Below are 19,374 nucleotides of genomic sequence, written 5' to 3'. Positions count from 1 at the left end.
ATAGTTTGAATTATGAATCGTATATATTTCTAATGTGACATTATAGTGTTTTGATATATGGTCTAAAACGATATTAGTTAATGGCTTCGTTGGCATATCCACCAGTTTTGGTTGAATATTTAGGCAAGATTAGTAATTTAATTGTGTTTGAAGTGGGTTAGAACTAGCATTTACACCAAATGTTGGAAAGGAAACGCTATAAGACATAAATTGAATTATGCAAATACAACAAAAATATACTTTGATAAAGAATAAAAATATATTGAATGCTTACATCAATGTCCCATTAACTGGAACCACTTAGTAGACATATCTATCAACATTAGGATTACACAGAATGATCAAGAAATTTCTCATATACAAACAACACCTTCCACAACAAGTAGACATATCTATCAACATTAGGATTACACACCATGATCAAGAAATTTCCCATATACAAACAACACCTTCCACAACAACCTTTTCTCACATCCACATTTTAAAAAATGCCTTGGAACGTGATTGGAATATCCCATATTGCCTTTTCCATTATGTAGATAAATCCTCCATATTACTATTTTCATCATGAAGATTGTTAGTTCATTGTTGTAAAGTGTTAGTGTGTTAAATTCAATACTGTTCAACAAGTGAAAACATTATTTAATTAGCATAATATGCATTTTTCTCTCACCGTGTATTTTTCAGTCATTCATTACAAAACTTCCATCAAAGAACACAAGTAACAGATTAACATGTATTTTGTCTTCATTATTTTCATCACGGAGCCAAGAAACATGAAATCCTAGAGTGGGTGTTCTTTATATCCGAATTGTTGCAATGGATGTGACTTGCCATCAAAAACAGCATTCCCATTCTCAGATGAACCTCATTCTTCTTCAGTTGACCACTTGATTTTATTCAATTCCCATCATTTTTTCTCCATTCATTTGCCCCATCTTGTTGTCTATCAAAGGACTGCCCTTGTCCTTCGAAGCATTACCACTAGTAACAAGGAGATCATCAGAAAACACACTTTACAACTTTGAATAGGGCTGAGACATATCACATACAAGAGTCTTCAAGCTGCAATATTTTGTTCAAATAATGCATTCTAAAATCATTTTTCTTAAATTTCAATTTATAATTAGTATTTTAATATTTAAAATAATTATTTTTAAAATATGTAGTAAACTAACAAAAAAAAGTATGCAATAATGTGCCAAATTATATAGAGTAAGTTATGTATGAGTGGGTACTATGAGATATTCTCATAACTTTGGAAATTATAATAATTGTTAATTTATTTTTTAATTATTAATTATTATAATACATTTAATATAGATGAAATATTATTAATTAAACAGAAATCTAAATAAACAACTTCTAAAAACACCATTTTGCACTTTCAATTATATTTTAAATTATCCCACATGGATGTCAACGATACGTCATGTACTTGTTCACTATATTTTTATTGATATCATTAATAAACAACTTTTAAAAACACCATTTAGCACTTTCAATTATATTTTAAATTATCCCACATGGATGTCAATGATATCTCATGTACTTGTTTTGTTTTATTAATGATAATGACCATAAAAGTACATCGAAGCATATTCAACGCACCTTAGTTGCAACTTGCAAATTGTGATAATTGTCCAGACTTCAAAGATACAGAATATACGGATATACGAAATGAAATGCAGGGCATCTTGTCACACTTGGACAATATTTAACCAGTGCTAGCTTTTATTACGCTCATTTTTAACATACTGTCTGCATACGCAATTGGGAAAACTTGACAACCAAGACGCCAAGATAAGATTATTGCATACACAATTCTGGTATTGAAATAAACTGCTCCCATGAATACCATTGCTCTCCGCCAGCATGACCTCTCCCCGCATCAATTATGATGTAATACAAGACCACGTGTATCTCGAAAGTCATTAAATTATTCCTTATGTCTGCTGCTAATCCAAAATTGCTAACGAATTTGATTAGTGTTGACCCACTGTAAAATATAACCTCCAGCTCCTCTTTTCTTCTTTCCGTTTTTATCAAACTGATTGATGCGCACATTTATGCTAGAATTACACGCATCCAATAGAATGGATCTGCACCGGTTTCTGAATGTATTCCATATAGAGGCAACTGACTGCATATGAGAAAGATTAAAAGGGAGATTACAGTTTAAAGAACCTTCTCCCTAAAGGGTACTTTTCGTTCGGCTGTCTAGACTTATGGTAAGATTGAAAGAAATGGTCTCACAAGATGCAGCACACGAAACCCACCACTTGGCATTTTTCCTTCTCCAAAGAATTGTTGTCATGTAATAACATAGTTTCATCATTTGAATATACATTGTCTATTTTAAATATAAATGGTTAATGTCAATATACATTTTGTGGCAACTTCAAAAATTTGAAATTTAAACTTTACAAAATTGAACTATATCATGGATTATAATTGCAAGATGGGTTCATTTCTAAAATTACTTTCTCTAAGCCCGCAGGGGTTTGGTCTCGTGGTCAGCGAATGGTCTACTAAGTCGTTCGTGCCGCTGTGCAGGTCACGTGTTCAAGTATCGTCTTATCCTGAGGGGCCATTCCTTGCGGGCTGGGTGGTTCCTCCTAGCTGTTATAGTGGCAGCCAGTGGGATTCGACCCCGTGTAACACGAGTACGATACCACTGTCATTACCGATTCAGCTAGACATCAAAAAAAAAATACTTTCTCTAGAATTAAGGGAGTACTTTATTGAATGTTTCATTATTTGAATATACATTATCTATTTTAATTCTGAATGGTTAATCTAAATATACATTTTGTGGCAACCTCTTTTTCGTTCCTTATATGATTGAATAATGAAATTTCTATTGAGTGTAAAAGACTTCTCATCTTAAGACCACATATCACCATATATACACTAATTGGCATCCTAATCAAAGCATATTATATTAATAAAAATTAATTCAAATAATGGAACAAAATTATAGTAGAAGTTAACATGTTAAAACCATATATGTAACAAGATTAGCATCACCCAACCAAAATCAAAGTTGTGCATTCTATATCTCAATAAATTACCAGACAAAAAACCCCACCAAGCTCAAATGCCTGAGCATTTTGGCACCACTCGCTATAATAGCCAAACATAAACCATCTGCTGTTGTAAAACTAAGATCCAAAATTTTCATATTAGTACAGAGACTCATTGCAAAGAAGGGATGTATAGTGAAGGAAATAAGAATGGGAGCAGTAGGAAAGATTGGCGATATGAAGAAGAAACCACATTATCCCATGCTCCCACTCCTCCAAATTTTAATTCACATAATATGTGCCTTGTCTTCTCAAAACAAGCTAGGAAAAGAGGCCTTCTCCAGTGAAACATGATAAGCTGGTGGCATATGGAAGAAGAACATAGATGAAGAGAGATGTGATATGTTATATGATGTAGATGTTGTCTAGTTTGGAACTGTTCCTTTGCAACATAAATTATTGCATAAAAAAATAGGTAATAAACTAATTTAACTTTACAAGAGGCTTACCTAGGCCTACATGAATGGAGACCCTCAATTTCATGAGGTATGTGCCCTGTGAGCATATTATATGATAGGGCTAGTTGCAGTAAACATTTCCCAAGAGTTGCATTTATACTACTCGATAATTGGTTCAGAGCACGATTTAATTTTTCTAGTTGTTGGAGGTGGCCAATGGATTTCGAGATTATTCCAAAGAGATTATAATTATTATGTTTAAATATTTATTATTTTTATGATGAAATTGAGATTGATATGTTTAATTTAGAAGGGATTGTATAATTAGGCATTTCTGATCTAGAGAAATCTATGCTCTCAGTTGTGCTTAGTGGTTCACCTCTCACACCTCTCCAAGCACTTATAATGTTTAACTTTGAAGGAAGCACATCAAAACAAATGCTAAGTATTAATTGCTAAAACTAAATTGCAAAGAGTTTTTTCTAGTGACAAACCTCTCAAGGGCCATTTTGCCGACATAAGGAAGCAATGTGTAGTGGCTAACCTTCTAGGCTAGTTATAATGTTGTCTAACATATTACAAAAAGCAACTTTAAAAGGATACATAGTATTAATTTCCTAGCTAAACAGTATAAAAGTTTGTAAATTTATGCTTGTAAAAGTTGACATACATTGCAAACCCAAGACAGATTAGTTTGTGTTAATGCCAAATGTAAAATCTACTTGCAAGTGCAAATGCTACAAATGAATACTACCAAATAATTTATTCTAAGAAAAAAATATTATATTGTCAATTATTTTTAATATTCCTTATTCTAGTTGTGCTCCCTAATTGACGAAGACATCGACTTCCTTATTTAGGTTTCTCTTGACGTGGAAGAATTCAATATGGTCACATTTGTCCGTAGCTAGCATTATTCGATGTAGATCTATGCGAAGTAACTGCTCATTATTTACTTGAAGTTTAATCACTTGTTGGATGACTATCATAGAGTCTCCAAAAAGTGATAATTGGTGAAGACTTCTAGAGGAAGCCATTTTCAAAACCCTCCAAAGCACAAGAAATTCAACTTGATTATTTGTTGAGATTTTTAGCACCTAGAAAAATTGAATCACTCTTTCTTCTTCGGGGCCAAATGATATGGATAATGTTACATGATATGTATATGAGGTAAATATATAGGGTATACTGTGCATTATCAAACTCATTAATATATATGGTCATGCCACATAGTGTGACAAATGAGAAGAAAATGATCCTTTGGGAACTAATAAGGATGTTGGCAACCAAAGAGAGGTTGAAGTTTAACAACAACTAAGGTGAAGAGACATTAAATTATAATTCCATATTTAAAATATAATTTTAATGCTATATTTACTAACAAACTAAATTGCATGATAATTAATAATAAAATATATTCAAATGTATGTAGAGATGGATGGTATGAAAGATCTTTCAAAGAAATTTGAATATTATAGGTTTAACTATGTGCATAATTTATGTTATAAGATAATTGTATAAGTGTAAGAAAAATAAAGAAATAAATAAAAACAATATCAAATAGTATTAGATAAAGTATTAGATAAAGGGAATAAATTGTAAGTTTTCTATGAACAATTTAATTGGTAATAGTCATGTTATAGTAGTAGTGGTAGAAATCAACTTTGCATTAAAAAATAACAATAGAATTGCAACTACAATGGAAACAATGAATATTTGTTTTCTAAATAAAATCTTACAATATTGTATAATAGCATACCTGAAGCTACCTACCACGAGGCTCACGTGTCTCATTTGTTTGCACGGAACCATATCCATTGGCTATAAGGGCACGTTGACGAACAAACTCTACCACATTTGATGTTAATGGTTCCAGCAACAAAATGGCCTCACTTAATTATGTGTCTATATGATAGACCCACAACCAAGGCTCCTCCATATCTGACATGTGGATTATATGACTCAGACAGTAAAGAAACTATTCATGTGGTCTCTTAAATTTGTAGAGTTTGATTTAGCACCATCATAAAGGAGCAAAAGAGCATATACTGGCCCCCTTGTTACTATTCTTACAATTTTGAGCCAAATGCTCCACCAAGTTGTAGTACAAAATTCATAACAAATCAAGTCTAAAATTGATTTAATAATAAAAACAGGGTACATTGTAAGATAGCACATAAACCTTCGCAAGTTCAGAGTATAAAACAAATCCAAGTGCTAGCACCGCAGTTCTTCTCACATCATCACTAACATCAAAAACAATGAAGTGCAATAAATGATGAATGGATTTGTTATTGGATGTACCCCTGTATGGGAGGGCGAGAGCATAAATCACACCATATCATAGAATTGGATACTAATCACGAGTCATTTGTTCTATAAGTATATCTACCTATTCTCCTCTTCCATATACAGTTAATGATATTTCAAGCACCAGATCCTTGTACATAATTGTTTACAAATGGACATATTAAAATCTAGTGGAAAGTTTCAAATTGAGTTGAATTAGATAAGGAAAAATAAATCTTCGAATAATATTTCCAAATGAAATATTTTTCAAATTTCAAATGTAAGTAACCACCAATACCTAATAATCATTCCATATTGAGTACCATGTGCATATGAAAGTGTCTCACTGCCCTTTTCACTCGTAGTTCCAACTATAAGCAAGGCCATACTTATGCCAAAATCCTCTCTAGAAATTGCACTATCTAAGTAAAGAGTGTTCAGGTGTGCTAAATGTATGCACCTCATTCTTAATCTTGATCTAGTTGTGTCCCATTTCCTTCTTCACCCCTTTGTCTTTCATCACCTTTATAATATTGGCTTTATCATCTCATCTACCAGCGACAACATAGATGTTGGACAACTGCACATATGGTCCACTTCAATGTGGTTCCAACTTTGCATGTTTTGCTAGCTCCAACAAACCTTCAAGGAATTAATTTAATGTGCACATATCTACTCCCTTAAAAAAATTCAATATACTTTTCTTGCACTGGAGCAACTCAAGCAAGAGTTGAGAGATTTTCACAAAATGGCTCGGCTTGAGCTTTCCTTTCAGATGTAATATCCACCTACAAAAATGAAATTAACTTGAATAAGCATAGAGGAAGAGTGGGTTATGTAGATAGCCAAATTGAGAAGAAGCCCAAGATCATAAAATGAAGGAGCAATAAACTTTAAATAACAATGTTAAATTGACCCTGATTTTCTCAATACAACTATGACCATAAACAACACTGGTGTGATACACTCCATTCGTAGATCTAAACTACAATATTGTGTACAGAACCTTTGTGCCCATTTTCACTAAAGAGAAAACCATTACATATAATAAGGTGACAATAAGACAAAGATAACATAGATATGAAATGGGAAATAACAAATAAGTGGTGACAAGACTAAAATAGCTATGATATTAAATTTAACAAATAACCTTCCAACTATAATAACAGTTCAAGGAATGGTAAAGGAGCTCTACAAAATCCAGAAAAAGATGTTGACTTCCGAACTGCCATTTAATAAAAATATCCCATTTACGTTAAGAACCTGTAAAAGTATGGAATCAAGTTGTAGGTGGCAATTACCTACATTTCTTCCCCCTCCTTATCACTAGATTTTGGGCCTCTCATGGGTCTTGCTTCATCAGAATTGTTTTCCTCATCCATAGCAGTTTTTTGATATGTTTCTTTCTTTGTTCTCACTTTAGCCTTTGCTAATAGATACAAAACAATAGTTGGCAATTTTACTGTAGAATTTTATGTTGGAGGTGTTGTAGGATGAGGATACTCATATAATGAGGGCTTCGCATGTGAAATAAACTTAAATTTTGACTACAGAAACTTTGTGCCCATTTTCACTAAAGAGAAAACCATTACATACAATAAGGTGGAAATAATACAAAGATATCATAGATATGAAATGGGAAATGACCAATAAATGGTGACAAGACTAAAATAGCTATGATATAAAATTTGACAAATAACCTTGTAACTATCATAACATGTCAATGAATGGTAAAGGAGCTCTACAAAATCTAGAAAGAGATGTTGGCTTATGCACTTCCATTTAATAAAAACATCCCATTTAAGTTGAAAACTTGTAAAAGTATGGAATCAAGTTACAGGTGGAAATTACCTGCATTGTTTTCCACTCCTTATCACTAGATTTTGGGTTTTTCATGGGTCCTTCTTCACCAAAAATGTTTCCCTCATCCATAGCTCAAAAAAATATAGAAGTGGATACCAATACCAAAATTGAGTAAATACTGCCATAACAACATCAACAGTAATTTTGTCATGCTTAGTCCTAAATGACAACTTAATTGAGACATTCCAACCACCTGTATCTAAAATACCACAAGCTAAAATTTCACCCATCTTGCTCATGGTGTCTTCATTCTTGTCAAGAATGATCTTCTCAAGTTGACGCCTGAAATAAGAAATAAAAACAATGTCAGGGTGATTTATTGCGGAAAAACCTGGGATTTGAATGTAATAAAATAGCACCACCATTCTTGCAACTATAATGGAAACAATCAACATTTGTTTGCTAAATAAAAGCTTACAACATTGTATAATAGCATAACTGAAGCTACCTACACAAGTTTCATGTGCCTCATTTGTTTACACAAGAACCTTAGCCATGGCTACGAGAGAACCTTGACGAACAAAATCTATGACTATAAATGTATTATTAAATATATCATTAAGTTTTAAAAAACCATAACAGGAAATTTAAATTACCTTATTATTTTTCTTTCTCCATTTTTTGATAATAAAATATTCTACAAAACATTTACATAATGCTATGAATATTATTATATTTTTATTTTCCCTTTTATTTATATTTTTGTTCTCTATTTTGTTGATGATTTTTGAATGTTTCAATTCTATAACTATTTTTATTTTGTTTATACTTTTTTATATAAATATATAGTCAAAATCATATGTTCCTAAAATTTGGATGATGAAATTAAATTATTTAAATGTGTTATAGTTCAACTCTATTAGAAGTACTAATTACGTTTATAGATGCATATATTTTACAATAGGTTTTCCAGGTTACAATTTAATTATCAATAATTATTAGATGATGGGTAAGGATTTAATCTCCATAGAACGTTTTAAAATACTCTTAGTAATAGTTATAGAGCAAATGTTGTGATTTATTTCAAAAGTAGTTATGTGCTTTTGATTAAATTGATTAATTGCAAAACATGTCAAATGAACATGTGCCATATCAATATATGGTATGGTTTATGCATATGTGGTATTAGGAAGCCATGGTATTGACCTATAGTATTATAACAAAGTCTCTTTTATAGATTAAGATTTTCCGAAGTAAAATAGAAGTGAATCTCCATAATTAAAAATCTTGTTACAAAATATCTATATATTTAACTAATATCTTTATTTTTTTTACAATTAATAACATTAATTTAAAATAAAATTATAATTATTTATTTTTTTGTTTTTTTATTCTAATTAAAATTTCTTCTTACATATAAATACTTCACTACATAATATTATAATACACAATGTACACACTAATATAAAATATACTTGAAAATAAAAATGATATGTGAATATTATATTATAAGTTTATAAAATATTGACAGTTGTTCACTAGATAATATTATAATACACAATGTACACACTAATATAAAATATAGTTGAAAAGAAAAATGATGTATGTGAATATTATATTATAAGTTTATAAAATATTGACCGTTGATATGTGAATATTATATTATAAGTTTATAAAATATTGACAGTTGTTCACTAGATAATATTATAATACACAATGTACACACTAATATAAAATATAGTTGAAAAGAAAAGAAAAATGATGTATGTGAATATTATATTATAAGTTTATAAAATATTGACCGTTGTTATAAAATTTACATGGTAAATGTCATATAATTAACATTATTTTTATATTATTTTGAATAAACTCTTAATTTCCATGGTAATTCTGCCAACATTTACATTTTCTTTCGTTCGCTAGCAAAGGGAGAATCCCTAAGATGTCAATAAAATTTCATAATACTATGTTATATATATTTTGAAATTTGGAAAATAATGCGGTGAATGCGGGATTAAACATGTAAATTGTGTTTACGATTTGTTATCAAGTAGGGTCACGACAATAGGGCGTTATAAAATAGAACATGAAATGGTTACAATCCTTCTCATTACCGTAACACATTAAAATGTATGAACCTCGAAACTCTTGGTAAAATTATGAGGTTTGGTAAATATCACTTATGCCTAAAATTAAAACACGCTCTTACGACGGAGTCAAAACTTTGTATTGATTAGCCAATATTTGAATAGGGCCTGATTGTAATATTAAATGAGGTGCATATAAAAACCTCAAAAACATATGCTTTTAACACACAAACATATTTCTAAGAAACCAATTTTTCGCTGACTTGTTCACGTTATAAACATTACTGGTTACCACTTAGAATGTGACATCATGGACTGATGCGATAAGCGTTGGCTTGTGTCATTTCTTGCCACCCAAATCAACGCTACACCACTGACTATCCTTCGCCATTTCTTGCAAAATATGCAATGAATTAAAATCAAAATTAGCATTGTTGTTATTATTGGCAGTGGCATTGTTAAGATTTTGAACAGAGGGATCATGGATCTCCATATCCCTGCATGCATTCACGGATTGGTAAGAGGCCACAAACAAAGTCTTGCGCCAATCTATTTTAACCCTTCCTCCTTAGGTGACCACTTTAATTTTTCCCCATTCCAAACGCTGAAGTGGATCCTCCTGGGTCGAGTACTCAGGCATGGGATATACGCAGATTCTTCAATGTTCTTTAATGCCCTGATGGACATAGAATCTATCGAAAACCTGGTAACAAAATGCAAAACATATCATAAACATATAAATAAAAAGTTTGAAACAAGATTGAATAATGGCACAAAAACATACTAATAACACCACTAAAACCATTCGGTTGTTGTCATCAGATCGTAACGTGGTTACTCCACTACTCAAACCTAGAGCAGAGCCAGTAAAGCTACCTCGTTGCTCCACTGCTCCAATATCACGCAAAATTAGTGAAGCGACTTCGCTGCTCTATCGCTCATACCTAGGCCATAAAATTTGACCTACTCAAATTGTGTCGCCAAAAATGCTAAATATCTTGGGAAGGGAAATCAATGTTATTTCAATGGCATTTCATGGTAAAAACTAATATTACCTTTCTCACAGTAGCGCGGCGCAGCGTGGAGAAATGATCCCTCGACCATGAAACGATCAACCACCCAGCTGATTCATCAGTCGGATAATGGAAACGACGTTGATTCATTGAGGACATAATGGAAGCGACCCCATCATCTAACAATCTAAATGAAAAAGTAGAGTACCTGATGAATTGTTTGGTAATCCCTGCCACTACAATCAAGAAACTGGTAATTTGATACGTCACATCTGGATCGGTGGATGTCAAGGCTCCAATTGCATTAAAAATGTACAATAAAAAGCTCAAACGGTTGAACTGAAAAATTTAGTTGAAAGCATAAATCAAGGAGTCAATTGCCAACAATCAATGGAGGGAAACATTTGAATCGTCCAACGTTTGATCCGATGATGCATAACAAAGACACTTAACACCAGAGAAGAGTTCATTTCAGAGGGAACCCCTTACACCGTTAATATAATATATATGGGTTTAAAATATAATACAACCTTCTCCCTAAAGGGTACTTTTCGTTCGGCTATCTGGACTTCTGGTAAGATTGAAAGAAATGGTCTCACAAGATGCAGCACACGAAACCCACCGCTCGGCATTTTTCCTTTTCCAAAGAACTATTGTCATGTAATAACATAGTTACCATGCGATGCCAGATCCCTCTCAAAAAAATACCCAATGAGATTACATTCTATAACCATTGCAGTATTTACTATTAATAAAAGCAACTACAAGCCCCGGATGCGGGTGGTCGCTAGACACTTGGCATACAAGGCTCGTCCAAAGGGCAGGTGTCCGCCCGGACGAACCAAGCATGACGGAAGGACACACCATCAATCCACCAACCTGCAGCATTTAAGGAGGGGAGTAAAGGAGGTTGACAGAGGCGTCCTGTCGACATTCAAGGCGAGTCTTGAGAAGCGCATCATGGCGCTTCATAACAGCATTCTCTCGGACATTCTTCCGCCATTCCTTTCTGCAACTGTTTCGTTCTCGCCGGAGGTGACGGAGGTTCTGAACTTCGCCTGCCATTCTTGCCCAGAATGTGAATGTGGGTGTGTTGCTGCTGAAGAGTGGGGCAATTGGCAAGCTCACAAGCAAGCCAATTGCGCCTCTGAGAATTTGGTAACGCCTATCTGTCTGCGTCGTTCGTTCGCTCCTGTTCTGGCTTCGTTAGAAGCTAAAGGGGCACAGAGTTTCAGCTCGTATCCGCGTCTTTTTTCAGCTCCTGTTCTGGCTTCGTTTGAAGGTGTGGAGGCACAGAGTCTCAGCTCTCAATCAAGCATTAAGAAAGAGGGTCAAGGCTCTGCGGCCACTGCTCTTAGCAATTGGGAAACTCAGACCTGGTCTGGGAGTATTTCTGGGCCGACAACGTTGTTACATTGTGGAATTGAGCGCTCTGCTCATAAGACCAGCATGCATCGCAATCGCGGAAGGGGCAGCAGTGGAAGGGGAGGTTATAGTGGCAGAGCCCCCTCGACTTCTTCCTCAATTGAGGAAACCTCTAAATGCAGAAGGCCGAGGGGAAGGCCTCCGGGCAGAGGCAGATTGGGGGAACCTCCTGCGCGCATGGATTGTGGGCATACGGAACACCCAATGGTGAGATACCGCCTCCCCTGCACCTTAGCCAATTCTACTTTCTTTGTGACTGTCTCTGTGGAGCATTGCAGCAATCCCTGGGAAGATGAGGATGACAACCCTCGGGCCAACCCTCCGCGTGTTCCCGGGATTGTACCCATGGTGGATATGGAATTCCCTGCTGTTGAGATGATGCGGCCCTTACATGACCCGGGAGCAAGCCTGAGAGAGCCTGTTTGTGACTCAGGCGCTGGCCCAAGCGACCGTGGAGCGCGCAACCTTGGTAAAGCTATCCTACAGCCTCCACGCTGCAAGGCAGAAGATGATCCGCAGACCGCTGATGAAGATTGACATGCCCAGCTCACGCTCCAGGTTTTACAGCAAGAATTTTTCTCAGTCAGCTTCCTACGCGGTTATATATGAGTCTGTCACTCTGTCTCTATGTAATGGTGTCGGTTTTATGTTATCTCGGTTCTGTGTCGATGTTCTTCAAGTGTTTATGTCCATGTGTCAGCTGCATGAGTGTGGCTCTAAGTCTTTATCCATGTGTCCTATGTCCATGTGTCCTATGTAATTCTGGCATGAATTCTCAGGTGTCTACTGTCTGTCCTCGGACAAATTTTACAGGGCCGCGGCCCCGTTGTAATTTTCACAATGTAACTCTGCTCTTGCTGTAATATAATAGTTTAGTTTTACTTAGAAAAAAAAATAAAAGCAACTACAAGAATATAAATCCCAGTTGATTTATGCTAAAAACAACGGTCATACCCCAAACAAACGTTGGACTACTGCAACACCTAGAAACAAAAAAATCCAGCGATATCTACCAAAACCAGAACAAAACCTCGACCATCTCAGAGAGGCACTTTCGAGCAAACGGAAAACACTCAAGAAAACAAAACTACTGGCGCAAAAATCACCATCGAAATCCTCTCTCAGGCATTAGCAAGTAATGCACATGCAAGGGGGGTAAAAGTACAATAATACGATACATATCTTACAAATTTGAGCCCGGAAAACTATTGATCCACTACATGGGATTAATGATCTGCAATAGATGCACCTCTGCCTTCGAAATACCAGCTTCCTAACTTGAAAATCTAAAGAAAAACCTTGTTCATAGATCAAAATATTATTGATATCAGCGTAAATAAAAACTTACAATGCAAGATCAAGTTACAGACTTGCAAAATTAACGAAAGAAGCATACCTAAAAATATGAAGAAAAAACTTATAAGTTAAGACGGTTGACGGTTCGTATGGAAGATAGTTGACAGTTATTGCAGGATCCAACGACCGAGTAACAACCATCGCACTTGGCATTGCTCAATTCAAATCAACCGCTAATGATTACCCAATCGTCTAACAACAAAATCGAATGGCCATTTCATGCAAAATATGCAATGAATTAAAATCAAAATTAGCATTGTTGTTATTATTGGCAGTGGCATTGTTAAGATTTTGAATGGAGGGATCTCCATATCCTTGCATGCATTCACGGATTGGTAAGAGGCCACAAACGAAGTCTTGCACCAATCTATTTTAACCCTTCCTCCTTAGGTGACCACTTTAATTTGTCCCCATTCCAAACGCTGAAGTGGATCCTCCTGGGTCGAGTACTTAGGCATGGGCTATATGCAGATTCTTCAATGTTATTTAACACCCTGATGGACATAGAATCTATCAAAAACCTGGTTACAAAATGCAAAACATATCATAAACATATAAATAAAAAGTTTGAAACAAGATTGAATAATGGCACAAAAACATGCTAGTAACACCACTAAAACCATTCAGTTGTTGTCATCGGATTGTAATGTGGTTGCTCCACTGCTCAAATCTAGAGCAGGGCCAGTAAAGCTACCTCGTTGCTCCACTGCTCCAATATCATGCAAAATTAGTGAAGCTACTTCGCTGCTCCATCACTCATACCTAGGCCATGAAATCTGACCTACTCAAAGTGTGTCGCCAAAAATGCTAAATATCTTGGGAAGGGAAGTCAATGTTATTTCAATGGCATTTCATGGTAAAAACTAATATTACCTTTCTCACAGTAGCATGGCGCAGCATGGAGAAATGATCCCTCGACCATGAAACGATCAACCACCCAGCGTATTCATCAGCCGAATAATGGAAATGACGTTGATTCATTAAGGACATAATGGAAGCGACCCCATCATCTAACAACCTAAATGAAGAAGTAGAGTACCCGATGAATTGTTTGGTAATCCCTGCCACTACAATCAAGAAACTGGTAATTTGATACGTCACATCTGGATGTTAAGACGGTTGACGGTTCATATGGAAGATAGTTGACAGTTATTGCAGGATCCAATCGCATTTCTCAATTCAAATCAACGGCTAATGATTACTCAATCGTCTAACAACAAAATCGAATGGCACATATTTTGACACGACAACAGTTTGGGGAGTTCATTTCAGAGAGAAATGCCTTACGGCGTAATTATGAAGCGTATATATTTCTAATGTGGTATTATAATGTTTTGATATAGGGCCTAAAACGATATTAGTTAATGGCTTTGTTGGCATATCCAGCAGTTTTGGTTGAATATTTAGGCAAGATTAGTAATTTAATTGTGTTTGGGGTGGGATGTTTAATATATACATATATATAGATATAGATATAGATATATATATATATGGGGTTTAATTTAGTCTAGGTCACAAGTTTGAGGTTTAGAGGAGGGGTTGAGGAATGGAAGTTATTTTGGGGAATTAAACTTCCCAAGGGCGTCCAGGCTCAACCGTACCATTCTGGTGATAGGCATCCCATCGAGAGTGAATCAGTGTTTATATGTATACTTTTAATAATAAATTTTGGTTCTGGTGATAAGCATCCCATCAAGAGTGAACCACTCTTTCTATGTATACTTATAATAATAAATTTTGGCCTCGAGGCTCAACCGTACCATTCTGGTGATAAGCATCCCATGAACTGCTTTATATGTATACTTTTAGTAATCAATTTTAGAAAATAAGGTGCATTTTTTTTTATAATTTAAATTATTTTGTTTTAATACGGAAGTTATGGAATATCATGAAGTAGTGGTTAAATTATGTAATTACATTAACATATATTAATCATTTTATGCACCATATACACATAAGTGGATGAAAGCCTACTCCAAGGTCTTCTTTTTTAAATCAAATTCCACTATGATAATGGTGTAAAATGACCAAGATTTGAAACTCCCAATAATTGAAAAGAAACAACTATATATATATATATATATATATATATATATATATATATATATATATATATATATATATATATATATATATATATATCCTTAAATGATTGTTTTTTAAGCCACAAGCTAATCTCTCAAATCACTAGGAATCAAATTAAATATTATAATGAATACAAAATATAATCTAACCCACTTAGGTTTAATAAGTTTGTTAAATTTCTGGTAAATAATAAAATATAATTATTTTGGTGTATAAAAAAATTAAATAAGCATATAAATTAACGACATTAACAATATAGGGTACAATTAATGGAAGTTATTATTATTATTATTATTGTAAAATCTATCATAACTCAATTGTTGATTGGTCATGAAGATAATCATCTCCCACTCTTATGTGAGACTATGTGAGAATATATATTGATTAAAACCACATCACTTGGAACAACTTGTTTGAAAACCACATCTCTTGAATAGCTAGTTGTGCTCCAAAAGGGGGTAAATTTTGGCTCTCGAAGATGTCTTTGTGTCTTGGAATATTAACATGTTTCCTTGCTTTAGAAAATATGATCTCTTAATTAATTAAAATATTTTTTTAATTCTTACTAGAAAACTAAAAGGTGGTTTCAACTCAAGTAGTACCCATAAAAAAGTAATGTCTCCTTTGTAGTCATCATTGAGGCCACCTCAAATGGGATCATATGCTTTCTAGTAACATTTAGTCTTAATCTCATACATTTTTGTTTTGATATTGTTGATTTATTTTTTTTTCATTTCAAGGTTAGTATTGGTTTATAACTTAGGTCATCAAAGTTACCATGAATGATACAAATAAAATATGTTCAATCCTTGTAAATAAAATATTAATATTTAGATCAATTAGATAAATACGGATAGTTGGGAAAAATGTTGTTATTCTCCCCACTCTAGTTCCTGCATGTGACATGTTAAACTCATAATGAGTATATCTTTTTAATGAATTTAAATTTTGTTATCTAAAAAACTTAGAATATATATACATATATATATGAAAATTTATTACAAAATATTTTTCCATTTTGTTATTGTTAGCTTACTTGTATTCACCTCATGGCTTATGATTTAAGTCATTAAATTTATTATGAATGGTAAGGAAATTTTAGACCCAGAAAATAAGAATTTTTTTTTTTATGAAATAAGAAAATGATCCTCTCCCTAGATTTAGCATGGTAGTTCACTTAAAATTCATTTCAATAATTAAAAGAGTAAAAGTGGAGCAATAAATGGGTCTTATATTCCATAAAACTTACTTTATTCTAGCTTGTTATATATATTCAATCATAACTTTATACTTAGGTTAGTATTCTTTTATCTTATTGGTTTTCTTATCGGTTTTAGATTTTAATGTTTTAACATAAATAGAACAATCATATAAATTAAATACTTGATAAATGTTGATAGGTATTATAATTATTTAAATTAAATGGTTGGCTCATAGGTATTATATCTCATGATACATCTTACATTGCTAAAAAATAAAATAAACCAACCTAGATCCATCTTAACTATATATCTATCAAGCGCTTAGGTGGATCAAATCTCTCAAGGAGCAAACCTCTCTTTTGAGTGCAAAAATTGAGGAAAGGCTATATTACATAAGAATACCAAGTAAATTTTTTTTTTATTTTTATTTTTTTTTATTTTTTATTTTTTTCTTAGTTTAAATCATATGGGATTTGAATTTTGAATTTTAGGGTTTACACAACACTTCATCACAACAATATCCCCAATTATTTTATTTTATTTTATTTTATTTTATGTTTATTTCTTTTATTTTAATTTAACATTTCTTATATTCGCCTAGACACAAAATAATAAAAAATAACTAAATTATAACTTTATTTTAAATTATTGTTATTGTTATTATTAAATATAAAAAAATTGGTACAAAAGTTGAACATCTAAACATTATAAAGAAAAATCATGTAATAATTTCTTAATCATGGAGATTCACCCCTAGGTTATCATGGAAATTCTTACCCTATAAATAAGTTGCGTTACAATACCATAGGTCAATACCATGATTTATCAATACCACATGCCCAAAAAACCATAACTCATTTCATAGTCAAATTATTGTATTTTAATTTTATTTTCTACATTCTTTTAATTAAATTGAAAAGAAAAAAAGGTGTACCTACCTTTAAAATAAATCTCAATCCTCTATCCCTAACTATTTCTAAAAATATTCGGTGAATATTAAATCAAGTTAAATCCCTAACATCCACCTATTAATTATTGATAATTAAATTAAAATTTTGGAAGCCCTATTCCAAAATAGACCAGCCAAATGGTGTAATTATAAAATTCATTTTGAAACTTTCTTAATGGGATTTTTGTAAATGAACATAGTAGGTATTAGATACATAAATTATTCGAAGCAACCACTACCACCATTCTAACAATTATAATTATACATGTACCTCACTATTCTTTTTTGTTTTCATTGTATCTTGGCATCTATTTTCTATGTTAGCATTGTTTTGGATATAATCGTCCATATAATCCACATCAATGGTATCAAAATTATTTTTTTGTTGTGGTTTTTCTGTATATGTCCCTCACAAGGCTATGTTATAAGAAGTTGGTCCTCCAACTAATCAAGAAGTTGAAGATCATGCTATGTTATAAGAAGTTGGACCTTCAACTAATCAAGAAGTTGAAGATCATCTTTGTTGTCTATAATGTATTCACATGACAAAAAAATTGACATTATAGGAGATTGCCTTCATTCCATAGACTATGAATATGGCATTGCCTTCATTCCATAGACTATGAATATCTTATTCTAAGGTATTACAAGGGAAATCCTTATCTAGCTTTTCTTCTTATCAAATGTAGATTCAATAGGTGTGAAACAAAAAATTGTGATATAAATTCTCTTAAAGTTAATGTCAAAATATTTTGATCCAAATGTATCAATTGAGGTTTATCTTATAAATATCAGTATGAGAAAAAACACTCATTTTTATATAAGAAGCTATTCCTCCAATTCCTTTGCTAGAAGATTTCTTGTCCCAAGCCGATGACAAAATGAATCCACCTATATAAGGGATCTTAGGCTCATCATACTCCCAAGTTACAACTAAAAAAATAATTAATAAAAGTCTTTCGGTAGAAATAACATTAGAGAAGTTTTTGGCTGACGTGTTTCGAACCAACAAGTGTGGTTCACCATCAGGGCCAGATGAAGAGGCAGACCATGGCAAAGGCTTAAATAGAAAGTAATGTAGAGACCTCAATTTCGAGTAACGACTATTTTTGAACAATAATATTTAAATTATGATATTAATTTATTAAAAACAAGTATTTATTTTTAATAAATTAATATCATAATTTAAATATTGTTGCTCAAAAATAGTCATTACTTTAAATTATGGTCTCTACATTGCTCTCTATTTAAGCATTTGTCATGGTCTCCCTCTTCAGCTGATCTTGATGATGAACCACGCTTGTTGGTTCAAAACACGTCGGCCAAAAAAATTTCTTATGTGATTTCCAGTGAAAAACTTTTCTTAATTCATTATGGATCACAGAAGCCTGAATTCAAAAAAATAAAAAATAATATCAATTTCACTTGAGATCCAACATAACGTAGGACATTTACACCATGGAAAGTCGTGACACTTCCAAAAGATTATTCAAAGTGTTACGAATTCCTATTTATTCCTCTCATTTTGTTCTTTATCCTTAACAATAATTTTCTTATTTCTAATGATTACCCATTTTCCTTCCCTTCTAGCTTTCTTTTCCTTTTAAACCTCATTCCTCAATTCAACTTGCTTTCATGGAATCATGTCCTCATTTATAAATATTTTTATCCCTTTTAAGCT

Source organism: Pinus tabuliformis, chromosome 2_1, assembly GCF_031772625.1.
Source record: "Pinus tabuliformis cultivar Carrire ecotype Pingquan chromosome 2_1, CPIR1, whole genome shotgun sequence".
NCBI lineage: Eukaryota > Viridiplantae > Streptophyta > Pinopsida > Pinales > Pinaceae > Pinus > Pinus tabuliformis.
Note: the sequence above shows the minus strand (reverse complement) of the source record.